The 17811-nt window shown below is 50.2% G+C and overlaps 1 protein-coding gene across 4 annotated transcripts in view; it reads left to right on the forward strand.

Annotated features, from left to right (window-relative positions):
* Positions 1-17811, forward strand: part of KDM5C (lysine demethylase 5C) — a 457813-nt gene that overhangs the window by 330073 nt on the left and 109929 nt on the right. The gene's annotated exons all lie outside the window — the stretch shown is intronic.

Raw genomic sequence — 17811 nt, forward strand, 5'->3', positions numbered from 1 at the left:
GGAAGATTTTCGACGGTATCGTTGCGATCCGGTTCGAGATACACACATACGACGACGCATTGAACATCGAAGCGCTTCGGTGCCCTTCGGGGTAGATTTCGGCACACCGTCGGGGCCTAGTCGGCCCGACCGCGTGGAGAACAACGCCGATGGAACGGACCCCGTTTCGATTCTGCCCTGAATGCCACAACAAATATCCTTATACGGACCAACACTCGGTCTGTAACCTGTGCCTGTCACCCGAGCACAGCGAAGAATCCTGTGAGGCCTGTCGGGCGTTCCGGTCCCGAAAAACTCTGCGCGACCGTCGAGCGAGAAGACTGCAGATGGCGTCCACGCCAAAGGAGCGTCGACAGTTCGAGACAGAAGAGGAACAGGAGGAATCCTTTTCCATCCAGGATTCAGACTCCGACGAACTCGACTCTACAAAAACTGTGAGTAAGACGTCGAGATCAGAACTTAAAAAAAGGAAAGAAGGCCCAGGGGACGCCACTGCCAACCGGCCATGGCTCAACCCAAATTCCCGGTGACCAACAATCGGCACCGAAAAAGGCCCATTCAGTGTCGAGATCGTCCGACTTCGGTCGAGACACCGGCACGCAGCCTCCTCGGGACCGAGAGAGTGCTAAAGAGAAGCATCGACACCGAGAGTTCGGTGTCGACACGGATCGACGCCGAGACAGTGGCGCCGAAGACCATAGAGGCCAAGAATTTTCGGCACAGAAAAAGAGGAAGGTTACCTCGGAGCCGAAAAAACAGTCAACAGGGTTTTCGGAGCCGAAAAAAGCACCAACAGACCCTGTTTCAGGCTCCTATACTGAAGAGCATTCTATGTCTTCACAAATGAAGAAACACAGATTCGAACAAGAACTGCAATCCACTGACGTGGATCACACGCAAAAGCGTATCTTTATTCAGCAGGGGACAGGGAAGATCAGTACCCTTCCACCTGTCAAAAGAAAGAGAACACTTCAGTTTACTCCTCAGCAACAAACAGCACAAAAGGTAACACCTCCTCCCTCGCCTCCACCTGTAACTCCGGCTTCGCCAGCTTACACCCCGTCACATTCGCCAGCTCACACCGCCATGAGCCACGATGACCAAGATCAAGACGCGTGGGACTTGTACGATGCACCAGTGTCTGATAACAGCCCAGACACATACCCAACTAGGCCATCACCACCGGAAGACAGCACAGCCTATTCACAAGTGGTGGCTAGAGCAGCACAGTTCCATAATGTGGAACTACACTCTGAACAAGTAGAGGATGACTTTTTATTTAACACCCTCTCCTCCACCCACAGCTCCTACCAAAGCCTGCCGATGCTCCCAGGCATGCTACGCCATGCAAAGGAGATCTTCAAGGAGCCAGTTAAAAGTAGGGCAGTAACGCCTAGAGTGGACAAAAAGTATAAGGCGCCTCCTACAGACCCTGTATTCATCACCTCTCAGCTGCCACCAGATTCCGTGGTGGTAGGGGCTGCCAGAAAACGGGCAAATTCACACACTTCTGGGGATGCACCTCCCCCAGATAAAGAAAGCAGGAAGTTCGATGCGGCCGGGAAGAGGGTTGCTGTCCAAGCAGCAAACCAGTGGCGCATCGCAAATTCACAAGCGCTGCTAGCGCGATACGACAGAGCCCACTGGGATGAGATGCAGCATCTCATTGAACATCTCCCAAAAGATATGCAAAAAAGAGCAAAACAGGTTGTTGAGGAGGGTCAAAACATTTCCAACAATCAAATACGCTCCTCTACGGATGCAGCAGACACGGCCGCAAGGACCATTAATACGTCGGTTACCATCCGTAGGCACGCATGGCTCAGAACGTCTGGATTCAAGCCAGAAATTCAGCAGGCAGTACTTAACATGCCAGTAAACGAAAAACTTCTGTTCGGTCCGGAGGTCGACACAGCCATAGAAAAGCTCAAAAAGGACACTGACACTGCCAAGGCCATGGGCGCACTCTACTCCCCGCAGAGCAGAGGATCTTATAACACCTTCCGCAAAACACCTTTTAGAGGAGGGTTTCGGGGTCAGGCCACACAAGCTAGCACCTCACAGTCTGCACCGTCCACCTACCAGGGACAGTACAGGGGAGGCTTTCGGGGCCAGTATAGAGGAGGGCAATTCCCTAGGAATAGAGGAAGATTTCAAAGCCCCAAAACCACTACCAACAAGCAGTGACTCACACGTCACTCACCCCCCCCACACGACACCAGTGGGGGGAAGGATAGGTCAATATTACGAAGCATGGAACGAAATAACTACAGACACATGGGTCATAGCAATTATCCAACATGGTTATTGCATAGAATTCCTGCAATTCCCTCCAGACATACCACCAAAATCACAAAATTTATCAAAACACCATTCACAGCTTCTACAGATAGAAGTTCAAGCACTACTGCAAAAAGATGCAATAGAATTAGTGCCAAGCACACAAATAAACACAGGAGTTTATTCACTGTACTTCTTGATACCAAAAAAGGACGAAACACTGAGATCAATTCTAGACCTCAGAGTAGTAAACACATTCATCAAATCAGACCACTTTCACATGGTCACACTACAAGAAGTGTTACCATTGCTCAAAAAACACAACTACATGACAACCCTAGACCTCAAAGACGCATATTTCCATATACCAATACATCAATCACACAGGAAATATCTAAGGTTTGTATTCAAAGGAATACATTACCAATTCAAAGTATTGCCTTTTGGTTTAACAACCGCTCCAAGAGTATTCACAAAATGCCTAGCAGTAGTCGCTGCACACATCAGAAGGCAGCAAATACATGTATTCCCGTATCTAGACGACTGGCTAATCAAAACCAGTTCGCTCACACAATGCTCAAACCACACAAATCAAGTCATACAAACCCTCTACAAACTAGGGTTCACCGTCAACTTTGCAAAATCAAACATTCAGCCAAGCAAAGTACAGCAATATCTAGGAGCCATAATAGACACGACAAAAGGAGTAGCAACGCCAACTCCACAAAGGATTCACAATTTCAACAGAGTCATTCAACACATGTCTCCAAACTAAACAATACAAGCGAGAACAATACTACAGCTCCTAGGCATGATGTCCTCATGCATAGCCATTGTCCCAAACGCAAGACTGCACATGAGGCCCTTACAACAATGCCTAGCCTCACAGTGGACTCAAGCACAGGGTCACCTTCTAGATCTGGTGTTGCTAGACCGCCAAACTTACCTCTCGCTTCTATGGTGGAACAGTATAAATTTAAACAAAGGGCGGCCTTTCCAAGACCCAGTGCCACAGTACGTAATAACAACAGATGCTTCCATGACAGGGTGGGGAGCACATCTCAATCAACACAACATAAGAGGACAATGGAACATACATCAAACAAAACTGCATATAAATCATCTAGAATTATTAGCAGTTTTTCACGCACTAAAAGCTTTCCAACCAATCCTAATCCACAAATACATCCTTGTCAAAACAGACAACATGACAACGATGTATTATCTAAACAAACAAGGAGGAACACATTCAACGCAGTTAAGCTTATTAGCTCAAAAAATATGGAAGTGGGCAATCCACCATCAAATTCGTCTAATAGCACAGTTTATTCCGGGGATCCAGAATCAACTGGCAGACAATCTCTCTCGAGATCACCAGCAAGTCCACGAATGGGAAATCCACCCACAGATTCTCAACACCTACTTCACACTCTGGGGAACACCTCAGATAGACTTATTTGCAACAAAAGAGAACGCAAAATGCCAAAACTTCGCGTCCAGATACCCACACAAGCAATCCCAAGGCAATGCCCTATGGATGAACTGGTCAGGAATATTTGCTTACGCTTTTCCTCCTCTCCCTCTCCTTCCTTACCTAGTAAACAAATTGAGTCAAAACAAACTCAAACTCATTTTAATAGCACCAACGTGGGCAAGACAACCCTGGTACACAACACTGCTAGATCTGTCTGTAGTACCCCACATCAAACTGCCCAACAAACCAGATCTGTTAACGCAACACAACCAACAGATCAGACACCCGGACCCAGCATCGCTGAATCTAGCAATCTGGCTCCTGAAATCCTAGAATTCGGACACTTACAACTTAGCCAAGAATGTATGGAAGTCCTAAAGCAGGCCAGAAGGCCATCCACTAGACACTGCTACGCAAGTAAGTGGAAAAGATTTGTTTGGTACTGCCGTCATAATCAGATACAACCACTAGACGCAACTCCAAAACATATAGTAAATTACTTGCTCCATTTACAAAAAGCAAAGCTAGCCTTCTCTTCTATTAAAATACACCTTGCAGCAATATCTGCATACCTGCAAACTACCTATTCAACTTCCTTGTATAGGATACCAGTCATCAAAGCATTCATAGAAGGGCTTAAAAGAATTATACCACCAAGAACACCACCTGTTCCTTCATGGAACCTAAACGTGGTCCTAACAAGACTCATGGGCCCACCTTTCGAACCCATGCACTCTTGCGGAATACAATTCCTAACCTGGAAAGTTGCCTTTCTCATCGCCATTACATCTCTAAGAAGAGTAAGTGAAATTCAAGCGTTCACAACACAAGAACCTTTTATACAAATACATAAAAATAAGGTCGTCCTACGACCTAATCCAAAATTTTTACCAAAAGTTATTTCACCATTCCATCTAAATCAAACGGTGGAACTACCAGTTTTTTTCCCACAGCCAGATTCTGTGGCTGAAAGAGCACTACATACATTAGATGTCAAAAGAGCATTAATGTACTACATTGACAGAACAAAGAACATCAGAAAAACTAAACAGCTATTTATTGCATTCCAAAAACCTCATGCAGGTAACCCAATATCAAAACAAGGTATAGCCAGATGGATAGTTAAATGCATCCAAATCTGCTACCTTAAAGCAAAAAGACAACTGCCCATTACTCCCAGGGCACATTCAACAAGGAAAAAAGGTGCTTCAATGGCCTTTTTAGGAAACATCCCAATGCATGAAATATGTAAGGCAGCCACTTGGTCTACGCCTCACACATTCACCAAACACTACTGTGTAGATGTGCTATCCGCACAACAAGCTACAGTAGGTCAAGCTGTATTAAGAACTCTATTTCAGACAACTTCTACTCCTACAGGCTAAACCACCGCTTATGGGGAACTAACTGCTTACTAGTCTATGCATACCATGTGTATCTACAGCGACAGATGCCATCAAACTGAAAATGTCACTTACCCAGTGTACATCTGTTCGTGGCATCAGTCGCTGAGATTCACATGGGCCCACCCACCTCCCCGGAAGCCTGTAGCAGTTCAGAAGTTACCTTCAATTTTGTACATTTGTATATATTTTATTTAAACCTTTAATAGGTACATACTTACACATTTCATTGCGCGGGCACTATTACTATAGTACAACTCCTACCTCACCCTCTGCGGGGAAAACAATCGAAGATGGAGTCGACGCCCATGCGCAATGAGCACAGAAGGAGGAGTCACTCGGTCCCGTGACTCGAAAACACTTCTTCGAAGAAAAACAACTTGTAACACTCCGACCCAACACCAGATGGCGAGCTAATGCAGAACATGTGAATCTCAGCGACTGATGCCACGAACAGATGTACACTGGGTAAGTGACATTTTCATTACGGCTTGCTTTAAGAAACCCAAGGTGCTCTAGTTCTGGCAAAGTGGTCGAGCACCCTTAGGCTGATCAGAGGGGAGTGTTGGTCATTTGTTGTACACACAGTCAATAAAGGAGAGGCACACTCAATAGGGAAATCTAACTCCAGTTTACGAAAATAACACACTAAAAGCTACAAGATTAGGTAAGAACTTTGAGTTTGCGATTTTTCAAAGTATAGAAAATGCAGCTGTCAAATCGGAATCTTGCACCTCAAATGCAGTAATTGTATCCTATGGGGAGAACATTGTAGGAAGTTGGCTCTGTATGTGCTATTTCAAAGTAAGGAATAGTGTGCACAGAGTCCAAGGGTTCCCCTTAGAGGTAAGATAGTGGCAAAAAGAGAATACTAATGCTCTATTTTGTGGTAGTGTGGTTGAGCAGTAGGCTTATCAAAGGAGTAGTCTTAAGCATTTGTTGTACACACAGGCAATAAATAAGGAACACACACACAGACAATTCCAGGCCAATAGGTTTTTGTATAGAAAAATATATTTTCTTAGTTTAAGAACCACAGGTTCAAGATTTACATGTAATACTTCAAATGAAAGGTATTGCAGGTAAGTACTTTAGGAACTTTGAATTAGCAAAATAGCATGTACAGTTTTCACATAAATCACAAATAGCTATTTTAAAACTAGACACTGTGCAATTTTCAACAGTTCCTGGGGGGGAGTAAGAGTTTTAGTTTTTGCAGGTAAGTAAAGCACCTACGGGGTTAAAGTTTGGGTCCAAGGTAGCCCACCGTTGGGGGTTCAGAGCTACCCCAAAGTTACCACACCAGTAGCTCAGGGCCGGTCAGGTGCAGAGGTCAAAGTGGTGCCCAAAACGCATAGGCTTCAATGGAGAAGGGGGTGTCCCGGTTCCAGTCTGCCAGCAGGTAAGTACCCGCGTCTTCGGAGGGCAGACCAAGGGGCTTTTGTAGGGCACCGGGGAGGACACAAGCAGGCACAGAAAGTACACCCTCAGCGACACGGGGGCGGCCGGGTGCAGTGCGCAAACAAGCGTCGGGTTTGTAATAGAAAGCAATGGGAGACTGTAAGGAAATGCCTCCTTGGCATGGTTACCCCCTGACTTTTTGCCTTTGCTGATGCTATGTTTTTAATTGAAAGTGTGCTGAGGCCTGCTAACCAGGCCCCAGCACCAGTGTTCTTTCCCTAACCTGTACTTTTGTTTTCACAATTGGCACACCCTGGCATCCAGGTAAGTCCCTTGTAACTGGTACCTCTGGTACCAAGGGCCCTGATGCCAGGGAAGGTCTCTCAGGGCTGCAGCATGTCTTATGCCACCCTGGAGACCCCTCACTCAGCACAGACACACTGCTTAACAGCTTGTGTGTGCTAGTGAGAACAAATTGAGTAAGTCGACATGGCACTCCCCTCAGGGTGCCATGCCAGCCTCTCACTGCCTATGCAGTATAGGTAAGACACCCCTCTAGCAGGCCTTACAGCCCTAAGGCAGGGTGCACTATACCATAGGTGAGGGCACCAGTGCATGAGCACTGTGCCCCTACAGTGTCTAAGTCAAACCGTAGACATTATAAGTGCAGGGTAGCCATAAGAGTATATGGTCTGGGAGTCTGTCAAACACGAACTCCACAGCACCATAATGGCTACACTGAAAACTGGGAAGTTTGGTATCAAACTTCTCAGCACAATAAATGCACACTGATGCCAGTGTACATTTGATGCCATTGGCTACTAACCCCCCAGACCTAAACACGCCCTTAAATTTAGTATTTAAGGGCTTCCCTGAACCTAGGAAAACAGATTCCTGAAACTACAAGAAGAAGAGGACTGCTGAGCTGAAAAACCCCTGCAGAGGAAGAACAGAAGACACCAACTGCTTTGGCCCCAGACTCACCGGCCTGTCTCCTGCCTTCCAAAGAAACCTGCTCCAGCGACGCTTTCCAAGGGACCAGCGACCTCTGAGGACTGCCCTGCTTCAAGAAAGACCAGAAACTCCCGAGGACAGCGGCACTGCTCCAAAAGAACTGCAACTTTGTTTCAAGGAGCAGATTTTAAGACCCCTGCAACTCCCCGCAAGAAGCGTGAGACTTGCAACACTGCACCCGGCGACCCCGACTCGACTGGTGGAGAACCAACACCTCAGGGAGGACCCTCCGGCGACTCAAAGACTGTGAGTAACCAAAGTTGTCCCCCCTGAACCCCCACAGCGACGCCTGCAGAGGGAATCCCGAGGCTCCCCCTGACCGCGACTGCCTGAACTCCATTTCCCGACGGCTGGAAAAGACCCTGCACCCGCAGCCCCCGGCACCTGAAGGAACGGAACTCCGGTGCAGGAGTGACCCCCAGGAGGCTCTCTCCCTTGCCCAGGTGGTGGCTACCCCGAGGAGCCCCCCCCCCTTGCCTGCCTGCATCGCTGAAGAGACCCCTTGGTCTCCCATAGGAAACTATTGGAAACCCGATGCGTGTTCCCACACTGCACCCGGCCGCCCCCGCGCTGCTGAGGGTGTACTTTTTGTGCTGACTCGTGTCCCCCCCCGGTGCCCTACAAAACCCCCCTGGTCTGCCCTCCGAAGACGCGGGTACTTACCTGCTGGCAGACTGGAACCGGGGCACCCCCTTCTCTCCATTGAAGCCTATGTGGTTTGGGCACCTCTTTGACCTTTGCACCTGACCGGCCCTGAGCTGCTGGTGTGATAACTTTGGGGTTGCTCTGAACCCCCAACGGTGGGCTACCTTGGACCCAAAACTGAAACCTGTAAGTGACTTACTTACCTGTTAAAACTAACATTACTTTACCTCCCCCAGGAACTGTGAAAATTGCACTAAGTGTCCACTTTTAAAACAGCTATTTGTGTTTTATGTAAAAAGTATAAATGCTAATGTAATGATTCAAAGTTCCTAAAGTACTTACCTGCAATACCTTTCAAATGAGATATTACATGTAGAATTTGAACCTGTGGTTCTTAAAATAAACTAAGAAAAGCTATTTTTCTATAACAAAACCTATTGGCTGGATTTGTCTGAGTGTGTGTTCCTCATTTATTGCCTGTGTGTATGTACAACAAATGCTTAACACTACTCCTTTGATAAGCCTACTGCTCGACCACACTTCCACAAAATAGAGCATTAGAATGATCTCTTTTTGCCACTATCTTACCTCTAAGGGAAACCCTTGGACTCTGTGCATACTATTCCTTACTTTGAAATTGTGCATACAGAGCCAAATTCCTACAGAGACCAAGGGGTCTCTTCAGCGATGCAGGCAAGGGGGGGGGCTCCTCGGGGTAGCCACCACCTGGGCAAGGGAGAGGGCCACCTGGGGGTCGCTCCTGCACTGGAGGTCGGATCCTTCAGGTCCTGGGGGCTGCAGGTGCAGTGTCCCAACCAGGCGTCGGGTTCTTAGAAGCAGGCAGTCGCGGTCAGGGGGAGCCTCGGGATTCCCTCTGCAGGCATCGCTGTGGGGGCACAGGGGGGGTCAACTCTGGCTACTCACGGTCTCGCAGTTGCCGGGGAGTCCTCCCTGAAGTGACTGTTCTCCACAAGTCGAGCCGGGGGCGTCGGGTGCAGAGTGCCAAGTTGCCCGCTTCCGGCGGGAAACGCAAGTTGTTTCAAATTTGCTTCTTTGTTGCAAAGTTGCAGTCTTTGGTGAAAAGAGCCGCTGTCCTCGGAAGTTCTTGGTCCTTCTAGATGCAGGGCAGTCCTCTGAGGCTTCAGAGGTCGCTGGTCCCTGTGGAAAGCGTCACTGGAGCAGTGTCTTTAGAAGCGGGGAAACAGGCCGGTAGAGCTGGGGCCAAAGCAGTTGGTGTCTCCGTCTTCTCTGCAGGGTTTTTCAGCTTAGCAGTCCTCTTCTTCTTAGGTTGCAGGAATGAGTTCCTAGGTTCTGGGGAACCCCTAAATACTGAATTTAGGGGTGTGTTTAGGTCTGGGGGGTTAGTAGCCAATGGCTACTAGCCCTAAGGGTGGCTACACCCTCTTTGTGCCTCCTCCCTGAGGGGAGGGGGCGCATCCCTAATCCTATTGGGGGAATCCTCCATCTGCAAGATGGAGGATTTCTAAAAGTTAGTCAGCTCAGGACACCTTAGGGGCTGTCCTGACTGGCCAGTGACGACTCCTTGTTTTTCTCATTATCTCCTCCGGCCTTGCCGCCAAAAGTGGGGCCGTGGCCGGAGGGGGCGGCCAACTCCACAAGCTGGAGTGCCCTGGGGTGCTGTAACAAAGGGGGTGAGCCTTTGAGGCTCACCGCCAGGTGTTACAGTTCCTGCAGGGGGAGGTGTGAAGCACCTCCACCCAGTACAGGCTTTGTTACTAGCCACAGAGTGACAAAGGCACTCTCCCCATGTGGCCAGCAACATGTCTGGAGTGTGGCAGGCTGCTAAAACCAGTCAGCCTACACGGGTAGTTGGTTAAGGTTTCAGGGGGCACCTCTAAGGTGCCCTCTGGGGTGTATGTTACAATAAACTCTACACTGGCATCAGTGTGCATTTTTTGTGCTGAGAAGTTTGATACCAAACTTCCCAGTTTTCAGTGTAGCCATTATGGTGCTGTGGAGTTTGTGCATGACAGACTCCCAGACCATGTACTCTTAGGGCTACCCTGCACTTACAGTGTTACAATCTTACAATTCAGCGATGCAGGCAGGCAAGGGGGGGGGGTCCTCGGGGTAGCCACCACTTGGGCAAGGGAGAGGTCCTCCTGGGGGTCACTCCTGCACTGGAGTTCGGATCCTTCAGGTCCTGGGGGCTGCGGGTGCAGAGTCTTTACCAGGCGTCGGGATCTGAGAAGCAGGCAGTCGCGGTCAGGGGGAGCCTCGGGATTCCCTCTGCAGGCGTCGCTGTGGGGCTCAGGGGGGGCAACTCTGGCTACTCACGGTCTCTCAGTCGCCGGGGAGTCCTCCCTGAAGTGTTTGTTCTCCACAAGTCGAGCCGGGGGCGTCTGGTGAAGAGTAGCAAGTCTCACGCTTCCGGCGGGAAACGCAGGTTTTTTAAAGTTGCTCCTTTGTAACAAAGTTGCAGTCTTGGGTGAACAGGGCCGCTGTCCTCTGGAGTTTCTTGGTCCTTTTAGAGCAGGGCAGTCCTCTGAGGATTCAGAGGTCGCTGGTCCCTGGGGAGAGCGTCGCTGGAGCAGTGTCTTTAGAAGTGGGGAGACAGGCCGGTAGAGCTGGGGCCAAAGCAGTTGGTGTCTCCGTCTTCTCTGCAGGGTTTTTCAGCGTAGCAGTCCTCTTCTTAGGTTGCAGGAATCTGAGTTCCTAGGTTCTGGGTAGCCCTTAAATACTAAATTTAAGGGCGTGTTTAGGTCTGGGGGGTTAGTAGCCAATCGCTACCAGCCCTGAGGGTGGGTACACCCTCTTTGTGCCTCCTCCCAAGGGGATGGGGATCACATTCCTATTCCTATTGGGGGAATCCTCCATCTGCAAGATGGAGGATTTCTAAGTCAATCACCTCACCTCAGGACACCTTAGGGGCTGTCCTGACTGGCCAGTGACTCCTCCTTGTTATTCTCATTATCTCCTCCGGTCTTGCCAAAAGTGGGGCTGTGGCCGGAGGGGGCGGGCAACTCCACTAGCTGGAGTGCCCTGTGGTGCTGTAACAAAGGGGGTGAGCCTTTGAGGCTCACCGCCAGGTGTTAGTTCCTGCAGGGGGAGGTGATAAGCATCTCCACCCAGTGCAGGCTTTGTTACTAGCCACAGAGTGACAAAGGCACTCTCCCCATGTGGCCAGCAACATGTCTGGTGTGTGGCAGGCTGCTTGAACTAGTCAGCCTACACAGTCAGTATAGGTTTCAGGAGCGCACCTCTAAGGTGCCCTCTGGGGTGTATGTTACAATAAACTGTACACTGGCATCTGTGTGCATTTATTGTGCTGAGAAGTTTGATACCAAACTTCCCAGTTTTCAGTGTAGCCATTATGGTGCTGTGGAGTTTGTGTATGACAGACTCCCAGACCATATACTCTTATGGCTACCCTGCACTTACAATGTCTAAGGTTTTGCTTAGACACTGTAGGGGCATAGTGCTCATGCACATATGCCCTCACCTGTGGTATTGTGCACCCTGCCTTAGGGCTGTAAGGCCTGCTAGAGGGGTGACTTATCTATACTGAATAGGCAGTGTGAGGTTGGCATGGCACCCTGAGGGGAGTGCCATGTCGACTTACTCGTTTTGCACAAGCTGACAAGCAGTGTGTCTGTGCTGAGTGAGGGGTCCCCAGGGTGGCATAAGACATGCTGCATCCCTTAGAGACCTTCCCTGGCATCAGGGTCCTTGGCACCAGGGGTACCAGTTACAAGGGACTTACCTGGGTGCCAGGGTGTGCCAATTGTGAAAACAAAAGTACACGTTAGGGAAAGAACACTGGTGCTGGGGCCTGGTTAGCAGGCCTCAGCACACTTTCAAATCAAAACTTAGCATCAGCAAAGGCAAAATGCCAGGGGGTAACCATGCCAAGGAGGCATTTCCTTACACAAACACCTTGTCTTAATAAATCCAGACGGCTGCCCTCCTTGGATTTACTAGTTTGTGCACCCAGAGGGCACCTTAGAGCCTACTAAAACCTACTAGTCCTCTAGTGTGCTGGCAGACTGGTTTCGACCAGCTTGGCACCACAGACCAGTTCTGACACTGCAGGTGAGTGCCCCTGCTTTTGAGATGAGAAACAGTCTGCTTTTGCAGGAAGGGTTATCACCTGTTCCAGCAGGATTGCTAGTACATATGCATACCAAGGCTGGAGACTTCAAAGACCCTGCTGCCTTTGGTATGCAACGCTGGCTTCCCCAGACCTGGGAGAGGTGACCGCCCCCTACCCTGAGGCCCATCTGGCACTACAGGCAGGGAATTAGGAGGCGTACTGCCCTTGCAGGCTGGACACACCCCTAGAGGGGAGCAGCCTGAGGAATGTGAAAAAGAGAAATCCACCATTATGTGTGTGATGGAATTAGCAATTTTGGGACAGGGTGATGCCCACTCCCCACAGGGTTTGGTCATCTAGAAGGTGTAGTGACCCCCAAGGGTAAGTAGCCCATTGACTACTACCCTTCACTCCCCTTAACACTCCTAAATTGAGTATTTAGGGGACCTCCCTGACACCTGGAAAGAATATTAAGTCAAGACTTTGGCTATTGGGAACCGAAGAGGAAGGAAGAGAGCGAGAACTGAAGATCCTTACCTAAGATTGTGGCAAAACCCAGCCAGGCTTCTTGTGCTTTGTAAGGAAATGCCTCCTTGGCATGGTTGCCCCCTGACTTTTTGCCTTTGCTGATGCTATGTTTACAATTGAAAGTGTGCTGAGGCCTGCTAACCAGGCCCCAGCACCAGTGTTCTTTCCCTAACCTGTACTTTTGTATCCACAATTGGCAGACCCTGGCATCCAGATAAGTCCCTTGTAACTGGTACTTCTAGTACCAAGGGCCCTGATGCCAAGGAAGGTCTCTAAGGGCTGCAGCATGTCTTATGCCACCCTGGAGACCTCTCACTCAGCACAGACACACTGCTTGCCAGCTTGTGTGTGCTAGTGAGGACAAAACGAGTAAGTCGACATGGCACTCCCCTCAGGGTGCCATGCCAGCCTCTCACTGCCTATGCAGTATAGGTAAGACACCCCTCTAGCAGGCCTTACAGCCCTAAGGCAGGGTGCACTATACCATAGGTGAGGGTACCAGTGCATGAGCATGGTACCCCTACAGTGTCTAAATAAAACCTTAGACATTGTAAGTGCAGGGTAGCCATAAGAGTATATGGTCTGGGAGTCTGTCAAACACGAACTCCACAGCACCATAATGGCTACACTGAAAACTGGGAAGTTTGGTATCAAACTTCTCAGCACAAGAAATGCACACTGATGCCAGTGTACATTTTATTGTAAAATACACCACAGAGGGCACCTTAGAGGTGCCCCCTGAAACTTAACCGACTATCTGTGTAGGCTGACTAGTTTTAGCAGCCTGCCACAAACCGAGACATGTTGCTGGCCCCATGGGGAGAGTGCCTTTGTCACTCTGAGGCCAGTAACAAAGCCTGCACTGGGTGGAGATGCTAACACCTCTCCCAGGCAGGAATTGTCACACCTGGCGGTGAGCCTCAAAGGCTCACCTCTTTTGTGCCAACCCAGCAGGACACTCCAGCTAGTGGAGTTGCCCGCCCCCTCCGGCCAGGCCCCACTTTTGGCGGCAAGGCCGGAGAAAATAATGAGAATAACAAGGAGGAGTCACTGGCCAGTCAGGACAGCCCCTAAGGTGTCCTGAGCTGAGGTGACTCTAACTTTTAGAAATCCTCCATCTTGCAGATGGAGGATTCCCCCAATAGGGTTAGGATTGTGACCCCCTCCCCTTGGGAGGAGGCACAAAGAGGGTGTACCCACCCTCAGGGCTAGTAGCCATTGGCTACTAACCCCCCAGACCTAAACACGCCCTTAAATTTAGTATTTAAGGGCTACCCTGAACCCTAGAAAATTAGATTCCTGCAACTACAAGAAGAAGGACTGCCCAGCTGAAAACCCCTGCAGCGGAAGACCAGAAGACGACAACTGCCTTGGCTCCAGAAACTCACCGGCCTGTCTCCTGCCTTCCAAAGATCCTGCTCCAGCGACGCCTTCCAAAGGGACCAGCGACCTCGACATCCTCTGAGGACTGCCCCTGCTTCGAAAAGACAAGAAACTCCCGAGGACAGCGGACCTGCTCCAAGAAAAGCTACAACTTTGTTTCCAGCAGCTTTAAAGAACCCTGCAAGCTCCCCGCAAGAAGCGTGAGACTTGCAACACTGCACCCGGCGACCCCGACTCGGCTGGTGGCGATCCAACACCTCAGGAGGGACCCCAGGACTACTCTGATACTGTGAGTACCAAAACCTGTCCCCCCTGAGCCCCCACAGCGCCGCCTGCAGAGGGAATCCCGAGGCTTCCCCTGACCGCGACTCTTTGAACCTAAAGTCCCGACGCCTGGGAGAGACCCTGCACCCGCAGCCCCCAGGACCTGAAGGACCGGACTTTCACTGGAGAAGTGACCCCCAGGAGTCCCTCTCCCTTGCCCAAGTGGAGGTTTCCCCGAGGAATCCCCCCCTTGCCTGCCTGCAGCGCTGAAGAGATCCCGAGATCTCTCATAGACTAACATTGCGAACCCAACGCTTGTTTCTACACTGCACCCGGCCGCCCCCGCGCCGCTGAGGGTGAAATTTCTGTGTGGACCTGTGTCCCCCCCGGTGCCCTACAAACCCCCCTGGTCTGCCCTCCGAAGACGCGGGTACTTACCTGCAAGCAGACCGGAACCGGGGCACCCCCTTCTCTCCATTCTAGCCTATGTGTTTTGGGCACCACTTTGAACTCTGCACCTGACCGGCCCTGAGCTGCTGGTGTGGTGACTTTGGGGTTGCTCTGAACCCCCAACGGTGGGCTACCTTGGACCAAGAACTGAACCCTGTAAGTGTCTTACTTACCTGGTAAAACTAACAAAAACTTACCTCCCCTAGGAACTGTGAAAATTGCACTAAGTGTCCACTTTTAAAACAGCTATTTGTGAATAACTTGAAAAGTATACATGCAATTTTGATGATTTGAAGTTCCTAAAGTACTTACCTGCAATACCTTTCGAATGAGATATTACATGTAGAATTTGAACCTGTGGTTCTTAAAATAAACTAAGAAAATATATGTTCGATGGCATCTGTCGCTGTAGATACGCATGTTCTGCAATAGCTCGCCATCTGGTGTTGGGCCGGAGTGTTACAAGTTGTTTTTCTTCGAAGAAGTCTTTCGAGTCACGGGACCGAGTGACTCCTCCTTTTGTCTCCATTGCGCATGGGCGTCGACTCCATCCTCGATTGTTTTTTTTCCGCCATCGGGTTCGGACGTGTTCGTGTCGCTCCGAGTTTCGGAACAGAAAAAATAGTTAATTTCGGAAGATTTTCGTCGGTATTGTTGCGTTCGGGATCGGCATACTTACATTCAACACCGCATCGAAGATCGAAGAGCTCCGGTGCCCTTCGGGGTAATTTTTCGATCCTCCGTCGGGGCCTGGTCGGCCCGACCACGTGCTGAAGAACGCCGATGGAACGGACCCCGTTCCGTTTCTGCCCCAAATGCCACAATAAATACCCCTACACAGACCAACACTTGGTCTGCAACCTGTGCCTGTCACCTGAGCACAGCGAAGACACCTGCGAGGCCTGTCGTGCGTTCCGGTCCCGAAAAACACTCCGAGACCGTCGAGCCAGAAGACTTCAAATGGCGTCCGCACCGACAGCCCGACGGGAGTTCGAGGAACAGGAAGAGGAAGGTACCTTCTCGATCCAAGACTCAGACTCCGAAGGATTCGACGATACACAAACCGTGAGTAAGACGTCGAAAACCACACAAAGAAACATTTACAAGGCCCAGGGGACGCCACTGCCACCAGGCCATGGCTCAACCCATAAAATCGGTGACCGACCGTCGGCACCGAAAAAGGCCCAAACAGTGCCGAGATCGTCCGACTCCGGTCGAGACACCGGCACGCAGCCTTCTCGGGACCGAGAAAGTGCTGGAGACAAGCCTCGACACCGAGATGCCGGTGTGGACACGGCTCGACGCCGAGACAGCGGCACCGAAACAGATCGACGCCGAGAGGTTTCGGCCCCGAAAAGGAAAAAAGTCACCTCGGAGCCGAAAAAACACGCAGACACAGTTTCGACGCCGAAACAAACTGCAAGCGACCCAGCTTCAGGCTCTTATACAGAAGAGCACTCGCTAACCTCCCAAATGCAGAAGCATAGGTTTGAGGAAGAGCTACAAGCAACTGATGCGGACCATACGCAAAAGCGTATCTTCATTCAGCAGGGGACAGGAAAAATAAGCACCCTTCCCCCCATTAGGAGAAAGAGAAGGTTGGAGTTCCAGACGGAACAAGCACCACAACCAAAAGTGGTGAAAAGAGTTACACCACCACCATCTCCTCCGCCCGTGATTAACGTTTCACCAGCACAAACGCCATCACACTCCCCAGCTCACACCACCATGAGCCAGGGTGACCAAGACCAGGACGCATGGGACCTATACGACGCCCCAGTGTCAGATAACAGCCCAGAGGCATACCCTACAAAACCATCTCCACCAGAAGACAGCACCGCGTACTCTCAGGTGGTGGCTAGAGCAGCACAATTTCACAACGTAAGCCTCCACTCAGAACAGGTCGAGGATGATTTCCTGTTCAACACACTCTCCTCCACCCACAGCTCCTACCAAAGCCTGCCTATGCTCCCTGGTATGCTCCGGCACGCAAAAGACATATTTAAGGACCCGGTCAAAAGTAGGGCAATCACACCAAGGGTGGAAAAAAAGTATAAGCCGCCTCCTACAGACCCGGCTTTCATCACAACACAGCTGCCACCAGACTCTGTTGTTGTAGGAGCAGCTAGGAAAAGGGCCAACTCTCACACATCTGGAGATGCACCACCCCCAGATAAAGAAAGCCGCAAGTTTGATGCAGCTGGTAAAAGAGTCGCAGCACAAGCTGCAAACCAGTGGCGCATCGCGAACTCCCAGGCACTACTTGCGCGCTATGACAGAGCCCACTGGGACGAGATGCAACATCTCATTGAACATCTGCCCAAAGACTTCCAAAATAGGGCAAAACAAGTGGTTGAGGAGGGACAGGCCATCTCCAACAACCAGATCCGCTCCTCCATGGACGCTGCAGATACAGCTGCACGGACAATTAATACATCTGTAACTATCAGAAGGCATGCATGGCTCCGAACGTCTGGATTTAAACCAGAGATTCAACAAGCAGTTCTCAATATGCCTTTTAATGAAAAAGAACTGTTCGGTCCAGAAGTGGACACAGCGATTGAGAAACTCAAAAAAGATACGGACACTGCCAAAGCCATGGGCGCACTCTACTCCCCGCAGAGCAGAGGGAATTACAGCTCATTCCGTAAAACGCCCTTTCGAGGGGGGTTTCGGGGTCAAAGCACACAAGCCAGCACCTCACAAGCCACACCGTCCAGTTACCAAGGACAGTATAGAGGAGGTTTTCGGGGACAATATAGAGGAGGGCAATTCCCTAGAAATAGAGGAAGATTCCAAAGCCCCAAACCCCTACTACTAAACAGTGACTCACATGTCACTCACCCCCTCCACACAACACCAGTGGGGGGACGAATAGGTCATTATTACAGAGCATGGGAGGAAATCACTACAGA

Source organism: Pleurodeles waltl, chromosome 10 (assembly GCF_031143425.1).
Source record: "Pleurodeles waltl isolate 20211129_DDA chromosome 10, aPleWal1.hap1.20221129, whole genome shotgun sequence".
NCBI classification, from domain to species: domain Eukaryota; kingdom Metazoa; phylum Chordata; class Amphibia; order Caudata; family Salamandridae; genus Pleurodeles; species Pleurodeles waltl.